This window comes from Marmota monax, unplaced genomic scaffold, assembly GCF_021218885.2.
Source record: "Marmota monax isolate L192 unplaced genomic scaffold, Marmota_monax_Labrador192_F-V1.1 WCK01_AAM20220418_F8-fsc02173, whole genome shotgun sequence".
NCBI classification, from domain to species: Eukaryota; Metazoa; Chordata; class Mammalia; order Rodentia; family Sciuridae; genus Marmota; species Marmota monax.
Window position 1 is genome coordinate 10,582 of NW_026693451.1, and position 10,902 is coordinate 21,483.

Here is a 10,902-nt window from a genome sequence, read left to right on the forward strand (position 1 = left end):
TTCTGATTTAGACAAATTACTCCACTTTAATAAGATGAAAGACTTTCATGTTTTTTATGATACTATAATACTATAATTGAAACCCAACTGAAACTTCTTATACTCTTTGTATATAAATTACACATGATAGAATCTTAACTCTTAGTAACCTTGTTTTAGCAAAGACACAGACCAAAGCAATATTAAACCTTTTTTCCATTCACCAATTTATGAAAACACACATGCTTAAATATATTACCTTATGTAACTTAATAAGTAAAGAGTGGTTGATGTTTCAACATTTTAGCTTTGTAAATTAATCAGAACTTTGTAGAAACCAAGATCTTAGACAAGTGTAGCAAACAGAACTAGCCATCTCTTTCTTGAAGAAAAATCCTTCTACAGGATACCATGGTGGTCCCATTGATATACTTAATAACTCGTCTTTAAAAAGCCATGGGCTACATTTTTGTATTGTATCAACATATGCCTTAACTGTTCTTGGTCTTACTGGGGTGCCTCCTTCCTCTAACAATTTCTCTTGCTCGGAGGCGAACAACTTCAAACCTTGAGTCAACCATTTTCCCCAGTTTGCCTGAGAAAGTTCTAGGAACAGGCAACTTGAAATAAAAACAAAATAAATCAAAACAATAGCATATTGTTTTTTGAATTGGTCACCCATTCTTTCTCTCTTCCTCAAGGGTGAGAAATTTCACTTACCTCTAAGCTTTAGAAGTTCCCCGTACGGGCCACCAAATGCCACAGTCTGGCTGGGCACAAATGCCGCAGTCTGGCTGGGCACACAATCACGAGCCACCACACAGCTTGTAGATTCAAACAGCAACTCTTTATTCCCGAACTCACACCAGCCGTCTACAATCACGTTCTGGGGAAATCCACGTTCTCTGCCCAAATCCGCGTTCTCTGCCCAAATCCCCTTCCACTGGGCTTCTATCTCCAAAATATACTGTCTGAATCCCGTGAGAACTCAAGGGGAACTCAGGCAGCAGGATACGCCCTATTCCCAGCAGGAATAATCTTAAACCTTAAACCTGGAACCTAAACTGGGAACGCCCTAAACAAGATTATCTTAAAACCGGGAACACCCTAATCTGCCTTGGTCCTTGAGCAAGGTTAAGTACATTCAATGTCACTGCAACATGGGGTACGCTGGCAAGGAAATTGTCATACTTACTTGGCTAATGGCTCCCAGCAGCTGGGTACAAATGTGGTTTAATTCCCAGTTTTCCAAGGAATCATCGTACTGCTTTCCATATTGGTGGCACCATTTTACAGTCCCACCAGCAATGTATGAGTGTTTCTCTTTCCCCACATCCACGCCAACACTTATTGTTGTTTGCTTTTGAATGAAAGAATAACCATAAAATTCAATTCTGTACTCAGGTATAGTGAATTTTCCATTTATTGAAGTAGATGGTGTTTACCTATGAAGAGACAATTATTACATCTGTTTTCCAGAGTTAAGTCACTTTTTTACCTTCTAAAGGCAGAAATCTCTGGATTTGTTTTACAACTCTGTTATTATTTATGCCCTGCATAGATGCCATTTCTTAACCACGCCAAGCATAATCACAGGGTCTTGAAGCCATGAACCATGTATACTGTGCAGCAGGAAGCCAGTGGGAAAAGTAGTGAGAAATCTGTCATCAACTGCAGTGTTAAAAAAGTGAAAAGCTGACCATCACATGTTTTGGTAGAAAAATCCATAGACATACAGGAGTATAGTTGTTTTTTCAAATGTTTTCTGGAGAAATTGGACACTAACCTTTTTGAATTTGCATTTTTGAAAGTCGTTTGCTACATTTTTAGAAGATTTTGGACTATGTGAAAGTGACCTCTGTGTGTGGTTCATCTAACTCTCCTTTAATGATCAGATGATTAGTGATTGATTGTTTCGATTAGAAAATGATGTCTCCGCTTTCTCTCTGGAACCAAGTGGTTAGAGCTTCCTTTGAACATGATTATCAGTCCTTCATTTAAAATTGCTGTGAAGGCCAGTGGTTTAGTACTCTTCTTTGGAATCAAGTGGTGTCATAGCATGTCTTCTAACTGTGTAACTAAGGAATTGGGTTTGAATCCAGTGTAGACTGTGAGCTCCTTTGAATTCATAGCCTTAATGGGTTGTGATGACAGCTAAACAAATTAAGACAAAGATGTATTTTTAAAAAATATTTAAATCTAGTAATCCCACTTCATTGTATTTACACAAAATGTTTTAATTCACTTAGTTGAAGAGGAATCTGCACCCCTGTGTTCATTGCAGCCCTGTGCACAACAGTCAATTCAGAAATCAATTCAAGTGTCCATCAGATGAGGAATGAATAAGGAAAATGGGTATATGCCCAAGGGAATGCTGTTCAGCCTCAGGAAAAAATTTTACCATTTTTGACAACATGGATGAAATTGGAGAGAACATTATGCTTAAGTAAAATAATCCAAAGAGATAAAAAAAAAAAAAAACAAACACATGTTATCACTTATATGTAAATTCTGACACTATTGGACTCTTAAAACAGTAGAATGGGGGGTTCCAGAGACTAAAATATGCAGGAAATGATGTGATGAAGGTCAAAAGTACAACTCTCAGTAAGGCAAGAAGGATAGGTTTTGCTTTCCTTTGAGATATATTCAGCAGGGTGGTGAATGCAGCAAATAATAATGTACAATTCAAAATTAGTGAGCATATATTTCAAACATTTTCATCATAAAAATGATGAAAGTTAGAAGTTCAACCCCTGGTAACCAAAAAAAAAAAGTTTCCTTGTTTTTAAATCGTTTGAATGATGCACACATCCTCTCTTTACATGTTTACACCATTATCTTCCCTGTCAGTTTAGTTGTCTGCTTAGGCAGGGAACCCCATCCCTGTTTCAAGGATGTTGTCAAGCTCCCATGAAATCCTTATTTCTGTTGAAGCTTAAATTAACTGGACACTTTGCTTGCTAACCCTCAATTATTTTACAGAGATGTACATATTAATACTCTTCATACAGGTGATTGAATTCATTTTCATTATGAATAAGCATCAGTTTGATGTCATTTTATCACTTTGGAAACTCCATAGGCTACCCACCTCAAGGATGGTGTCCAGGCTTTCTGATGTCCTGTGTGGGTGCCCTCCACTCTCTGGCATTTTCCTCCACATGCCCTATTCTCTTGTTACTTCACTTTAAAACCAAATTGGGGAATTGAATACCTTAACCCTTTGGAGCTTTATTTCACTTAATGTTTCTCTTCATATATTAGGAATTATACTCAGCATTTTTGTGAGTTAAACTGAAGATGAGAGTATTTTTCTGATCTAAGTGTTAGCTCAGGCTGTAATAGCAAAGCATCATAGACTCAGTGACTTACATGAGAAACCTTCATTTTGTTTCAATTGTACATTCTGGAAGTCTGGGGTCAGAGCCCCCTTCCAGCTGGTCAGAATTCTTCGTGGGTCCCTCCCTGCCTGTAGAGGGCTCCTTCCTTCCGCATCTCTCATAGCACAGAGTGTCTGGGGTTCCTTCCTCTTATAAGGGCACCAATCACATCACAGGGGCTCCACCCTCATAATTTCATCTAAACCTTATACTCCCCTAAGGACATTCTTCCTAGTAGCATGGCATTTGGGGTTATTTCTTTAACATAAATAAAAACAAAAATTAGTGAATACAAGTCAGTGCACAGCAAACCACACAGAAATTTCAATATGTGCTATAATGTGGTGTAACTAGGGCCCCACCGAGAACACACAGGGAGAGTCCTGATGAGGTGATGCTTTCCTGTCTGTTTAAACCAGAAGAGTTCTATTCTGGAACGAGTTCTGTGGGAAGAAACCAACCTAACAGTGTGACTTGACTGAGCTGCTTTTATTCCCATTCTCTCCTGACAGAGCACTGATGCTCTTCTACCTAATGGCCTACCAGTGTGGCTTCAGCAAATTGATGGTGCAGCACTTTGTGCTCCAGAAGAAGCGTTTTGTGTGAGTTGGCCTCTATTCAGAGAAAGAGCACTGTTGGCTGGTGGGCAAACTGTTTCCATCCTATACTGGGCCAGGGATTTGATAATGGGGATTACTTAAAACATTTCTTTCCTTTTCATTACTATTCCATTCCTTATTATTTAAATTGAAATTTAAATTGAATATATTTATCATGAACAACACAAACTTTTGAAGTATATATAAGGATTACCAATATTAACTGAGAAAAGCAGTCTTAAATGGAGTAGAAAATCAAGAGCATGTGAGGGCTGCTACCCAGGGAAAAGAAATGTCAAGGATGAGGTGTGGTCGACTAATCCCAATTCTTCAGAGAAAGTGAGGAGTAAAGAGAGTAAGAGGTGTCTTTTGTTTTTAAAAAGTAATACATCATAAGGACCCTCTCAAGAAAAATTCAGGGGATTTGGTAGGCATTTAAGTGTTGCGTTAGCAGCAAATTGGAAATGATATATGAAGTTAACAAAGTATATGGCCAAGCGCAGCCCTGAGTGGGTCACAGAGTGGAGAGAGCCAGAGGGCAGCCTTACAGGAAAGAGCAGGATGGTTTTATTCCTTCTACTATTTAAATACTTGCCCATGCCCACATTCCCAGGACAGGAATCACCAGAAAGGAAAGGAATGAAGACACGGATGAAACAGTTTGGAATTTGGAAAGAGAAGTGTTTGGAATAGCAAAGATTAAGATTTGGTATCTAATAAGGATGTATTGTTGGAAAGCATGATCACTAAAGAAGGAAATCATTTTCATGTTTTAACATGAGAATGGAATTGAAAAGAGTTTGGGGGATCTTCAGCTACATTGGAGGCTTGGAGGGTAACAACATCACCTTCACATTGCAAAGTGAGGAAAAGATAGTCCCTTGTACCACTGAGATTAATCCTTTCTTCTGGCAGAGCCAGTCTCAGAGGGAAAGCAGAGTCTCCGAGGAGAGTGAGGAGATGCAGACTCTGCATTGCTGGAAGGGTTATATGGGGCCAGAGTGGGCAGCAGCAGGAGAGGTGCTGATGCCCCATGGGAGCTGCACCTGAGGGGGGAAGGGCCTGGGAAATCAGCCCAGGGCCTGTGGGCAGCTGCAGGATTAGACCTGGTGGCAGCAAGAGTCTGCACAGCAGCATCTCCTCTGGGCTCTGCCTTTGCGTGTTGGTATATATTTATATTCTATAGACATGAGTCCACCAGTGGGTATTACAGAGTGTCATCTTATTTCTTTGGAAGTCTTTTGTCTGATTTACTACTCGAGATGTTGTTGACAAATTTTGTATGTATTTGTACACTATACTTCATAGTCGGTAAGTAACAAGACAAAGAGGATGTGTCTTTACTCTTGGATATGTGGAGAAGTTAACTTCTGTTTGCAAACATGTTTTGAGATCCCAAAACTGTAAAAACAAGCTGTAAGGGAGAAAGTACACATCTACTGTATCCTCTCTAAAATAGCGAGTTAGAATGTACATGCTTTTCTAGACTTTCTAAATGAACTTTTTAAAACTACTTATAATACTATAATTTACCTGTTGCCACCTATAAAACAATACAGATGCTGTGTGTCTTACACAAACATAGACTAACTTTTTAAAAGTATTTGAAACTGTGTTAGAGGAGCTGGAATATTTATTGTCTTTTTCTACTGTTTTTCTCTCTTGACATGTATCTCAATATAGATATGAAATATAAATAGGCAGTAACATCTATAGTATCTGTAGAGACACATAGAGAGGCACAAAAAAAAATCTTCATACACATATATTCTCTCCCTGCTCACTTTTCAAATGAGAGGAAGATGGTAACTTGGGGGTTTATTGATTTAATGAAATTGTTTGATGAAGTAGACAATATCATTTGTGCATTATGCTCTGGCTTAACCCCAGACTTACTGAATTATCATTTATATATGTTTTACAGATAAATACCCACCCCCTCCACACACACACACACACATTCACACACACCAGAAATTTCTTTAACAACACATTATAGAATTTGAACCAATAATGGAGTTTACAACCTTCCGTTTTACAAATAATACTTATGGCATAAGAATTAGGCACGAGATCTAGATCCCTAGATTCCTAATCAGTGTTCTTGTAGCCATTCCCAAATCCTCAGATCATGTGACACAGAACATTAACTCATGATAATTATAAAGTAGTTTAATAAACTTAAGAGTCCTATTCTGAACCATAGAACCATGTGGCAATTTGTCTATAAGGACTTAAATCTGAAAATACATCCTCTCAGTTATGTGACAGAAACAATAAAATTGTTTGGAATAGTGGGTGACATTTTTGTCCTGTTAGTACTGTTTTCTCAATGTTATACTGATATCAGCACAATAAATATTCCCTAATACACAGGGGGCTACACTGGACTAATCCCTTCTTTTTTTAAGTATCCAAGCCAGGAGTAGAGACTTTCTTCATCATGTTCTTAACCCTCTTGGCGGTAGCTTTTTCATCCATTTCCATGACCCTGGCCATAGTAGCAGGACACACTGATGGAAATACTGCAAACCGTATCATGGACTCCTATTTTACATTTCTGAAGGTGAGTGTATACTGTGCTTCTCTGGGATGTATTTTCACCCTTGTTTCTTCTTCACCTTCCTGTCATGTAAACCCAGATTTGGGGATTTGGTAGGTGGGACTCTTATACTTTCAGGAGGCCACAGACTGAAATATAGTTTACATTAGAGAAGATAACACTTTCCTAAGGAGTGTTATCTAATCTCTTTTGCTAGTTTCTAGTTACTTAACTTAGGCACCATGTTCTTACTAATGATCTTTTAATAGAGACTTTTTGGTGACATATTATGAAATATTGATAAATTGGAACTTCAAAAAACAGAAAAATTAGCTGATTCCCTCACAAACACACAGCTCTCTGCCTGCCTTTCTTGCTGGTGTTAGAGAACTTCCAGCTGTGTAAGCAGCAGAGGTTTTGTTGGATTCACTACCCCCCAAAGTGAAAGTGAAGCTCCATGAGAAGTGTAACAACAGTCTAGTTCCGATGCTTCTTGCATTTTGAAAATATTTTAAAATTATTGGAAATTCTAAAATCTATAGTTTTAGGTCCCCATTGTCCTGGATCCTGAGGATCTCTTACATTAATATATTTTTCTTTCATCTTTTTTTATAAAAATATAGGTTACTAAGTCTTTATAATTTATGCTCTCAAAATTAGCACAAACATAAATGAATCAACAGATAAATAGAATAAATGTCCACATTCCATCCACTACAACATCAGCTATAGAGACATGCTCAAACTACACTAGGAAGAGATGTCTTCCAATGACACTTACAAAGCACATACTCTTTATTAAACACTGCTTATTATTGAGTTATAATTATTCATAATATTAGGGTTCATTTTGGCATAACCATTCAAGCATGGCTTAGCACATACTCTTGCCAAAGTTTAGTTCTCTGTCTCCGAATTTGGCAACCACCAATGAATAATTAATGAGAAGTGATAAGTGTTGTTTATATTTCATCTACTGTAAGGGAAATGTACTTCAATCTAAAAAAAAAGATGTTTTGTTTGATTTATTGATACTTTGATTTTTTATTTAAAAGTCTCCATGTAGAATTTTAAAAGCCAGTCATAAAATTGCATTTTATTCAGAGAGTCCATATTGTCCATTAGGCACTTGTTAGGTCAAGTCTGAGGTTTGCAGGCACACCAGCACTATCATTGGTGTGCATATCCCCACACACCTCACACCAGTTAGGACAAGAGTGAGGTGGAACTCAGCCTTTCTTCTCATTCATCTCCAATATTCCTTCCTGAGTCAGCATTGTTATATTGCTTTTTTCTAGCATTAAATGAAGAGATTTACCACATTTTTCTGGTGCACTACACTGCATTATTTAGTTTATCAATTCTAGCCTTTGGGAAACCTGAAGCCTGCAATTCTGAAGCCCAATTTAATATTAACATCATGAATACAAAATGCAAACACTGTAAATAACAACACTTATTAACATATGTGAGTAGAGAGGGGTATGTGATGCTCAGGAATGTTCTTGTATATGTTTCTAGATTTTCACGATTATTAGGGGCAACACAATGTAGGGATATAATTAGAATAGTGAGCACAATAAGATCCATAGTACATGCATTCTGCATTCTAAGATGCAATCAACCACAAACAGAAAACTTACAAAACAAGAATTGTGTGTGTACTAAATATGTACATTTTTTTCTATTTTTTACTCATTATTCCCTAAGCTACTTAGTATATATGGCTATATGTATATGGTAAAATCTACACACATAGCATTTCTATGCTATTACATATTATGATAAATGTGGAGGTGATTTAAAATATGAAGGATACATATATTTAAAGTATAAACAATTTACTTGGGATTATGTGCAAGCATTATGCTATTTAAAAATAAAGGGACTTGAGCATTTATAGATTTGGATATCTGTATGCATGGGTCCTGAACCTGGGCTCTTTAGATACTTCTTAATCTTTCATTATATACAGTTGCAGAGGAAGTTGAGGACAAAGAATTGACATAGTATAATTATAAAGTAGTTTAAAAAACTTAAGAATCCTATTTTATAGTTTATTTTATAGTATAGTTTATAGTATATTTATAGTATATTTTCCTTAACTTAAAACTATAAACAGCCTTAGTCATGCAGAGGTTTGAACATGCAAAGGAAGGTTAATGTGTAGAATAAGTGCAAAAATTTCAAGAGTTGTTCCTAGCAGAAATGTTTAGAAGATTGTAGAGTTCTTGGAAAGCATCTTCTTACAATTCTTCTTGAAATCCTTGGACTGTTCTAATTCATACTTTTTCTCTGTGTAGATTCTTTTGGGTCTGTCATTGTATTTTGGAACCAGGATAACTCAATTCTCATGGGTTCACTTCTTCAGCATTCCTTATTATGGCTTTATGGTAAGCTGTCCTTTTCTGCCCTTGTGAGTGTGTCTCCAAGATGGGAACAGAGAAAATAAAACCTACCCATTTTACCTTCCCTGGTTTGACTTAGGACCATCTCCCACCCAAGAATTTTTTTTTCAAGAGAAATGGATGGGGAATCTCTAATTGCCTTCATTACCACAAGGTCAGGGAGTCATCTGGGGTTTTCCTTCTGTCATCCTGTTGTTTGAGGGTGAGAAAGGGTGGGGAGGATAAATCTCATAGTAAAGCAGAAAAATTGACTGATGCAAAACATTGTTTCTATTCAATAAGGAAATGAGAAGATGGGAGACTAGAATACATAGATCATGTTGAAAGGGAAATTATAAAAGAAACAAAGGCTATGTAACACTCAACCCTGTTTAGCAAGCTAATCAACTAAAAAAAAAAAAGGTGCCTTAATACAGTGTAACCAAGAGTCTACTACATATCATTATAAGTGGTTTTAATGAAAAAAACAGGAAATTTCATTATAATAAGTCTTCAGTGTTTAATGAACAACAATGTATCATTAGAATTATAAGGTTGTAGGATGACACAGAGAGAGCAGGAGGTAGGGGCTATGAGGTTATCTAGCAAGAGTTATTCCTTCTTGGCTAATTGGAAACAACATCCCAACTCTGGACCTCTTGATTAACAACTTCAGTCACTTTGTTGTGACAGACTGCAAATATGAAACTTGGTTTGTCTTTAAATATCATAGTAAGTTTAATAAACTAACCCCAGAAAAGCAAAGGCCAAATGTTCTGTTCAATATGCAGATACTAACCCACTATTAGGGACAATAGGGGTAAAGAATAGAAGTTGATTGGAATAGACAAATGGAAATGAAGAGAAGAGACAGAAGACGGTAATAGAAAGGACAGTAGAATTAATTGGACATAACTTTCCTAGCTTTGTATTTGAATATATGGCCAGGGTAACTCTGATCATGTACAACCATAAGAATAGGCTCCTAATTATAATAAGCTGTACTCTGTGTATGTATAATATGCCAAAATGCACTCTACTCTCATGTATATCTAAAAAGAACAAATAAAAAATTACTATAAAGACTACACTTGAGGATTCAATTGTGACAATTCTTCGAAAAGTTTTTGAAATTTAAAACCATCATGCCTTGCTTTTTGTGTTATATAGGCTTTGCAGCACAATGAGTTTTTGGGAAGAAACTTCTGTCCAACACTCAATATAACAAACGGCAATCACTGTCCTGGCTATGTAATGTAAGTTTGTGTCCAATGTCATAAGGATTTTCCTTTTTCTGCAGTGAGATTCAGCAAGTCCCTTGGGCTGTGACTATAAACTTGGCTGAGCTCATTAAGCCTACTTCCCCTCCCCTTAAATGAATATGATAGCTATACATTTTAAGGATTAAGTAAGATATTATATGCAAGTTGCTTAGCATAGTATCAAGTTACATGTCTGCATTCAATGACTGATAGCTATTGTATGTGAAGAGATAATTTTGAAGATATTGTTAGTCCATAGTTTTCTTTAAGGAAAAGCAAATAAATTGACCCAAACTTCACAGATGCTAGGAATAAAGTTATATTTTCTGCTTAATTTCAGATGTTCTGGTGAAGAATTCTTGTTAATGCAGGACATGGATCTCTCACCTTGGGGCTTGTGGAGGAATCATCTGGCTTTGGATATTCTGATATTTATCTTTCTCATAATTGCCTACCTAAGAATGTTATACCTTAAAAGAAATTCTTAAATTTCACTTTCATTTACTGCGAATTACTTTCACATTTAAAAAGCACACTAATTTACTTTAAGTATTTTTTTTCTTTTGTTCAGTTCCATCACACTGTTGATCAGGAACAATTATTTTCAACAGAAAATCAAAAAACCACAACAAACTGAATTATGCATCAAAGAACAAAACCCAAAATCTAATGATATTTCATATTGTATCAATTTATCTCACCAGAATGTAAGCATTAGGAAGAATTCAGGCTAATTTATTGACCTGAAAA

The 10,902-nt window shown here is 36.5% G+C and overlaps 1 long non-coding RNA gene across 1 annotated transcript; it reads left to right on the forward strand.

The window, feature by feature from the left end:
* The first annotated feature begins 10,059 nt into the window (after nucleotides 1-10,059).
* On the forward strand, nucleotides 10,060-10,652 carry LOC124101548 (uncharacterized). The gene is made up of 2 exons (XR_009228042.1): nucleotides 10,060-10,146; nucleotides 10,493-10,652. It is a non-coding gene; the product is annotated as an uncharacterized LOC124101548 (long non-coding RNA).
* The last annotated feature ends 250 nt before the right edge of the window (nucleotides 10,653-10,902 follow it).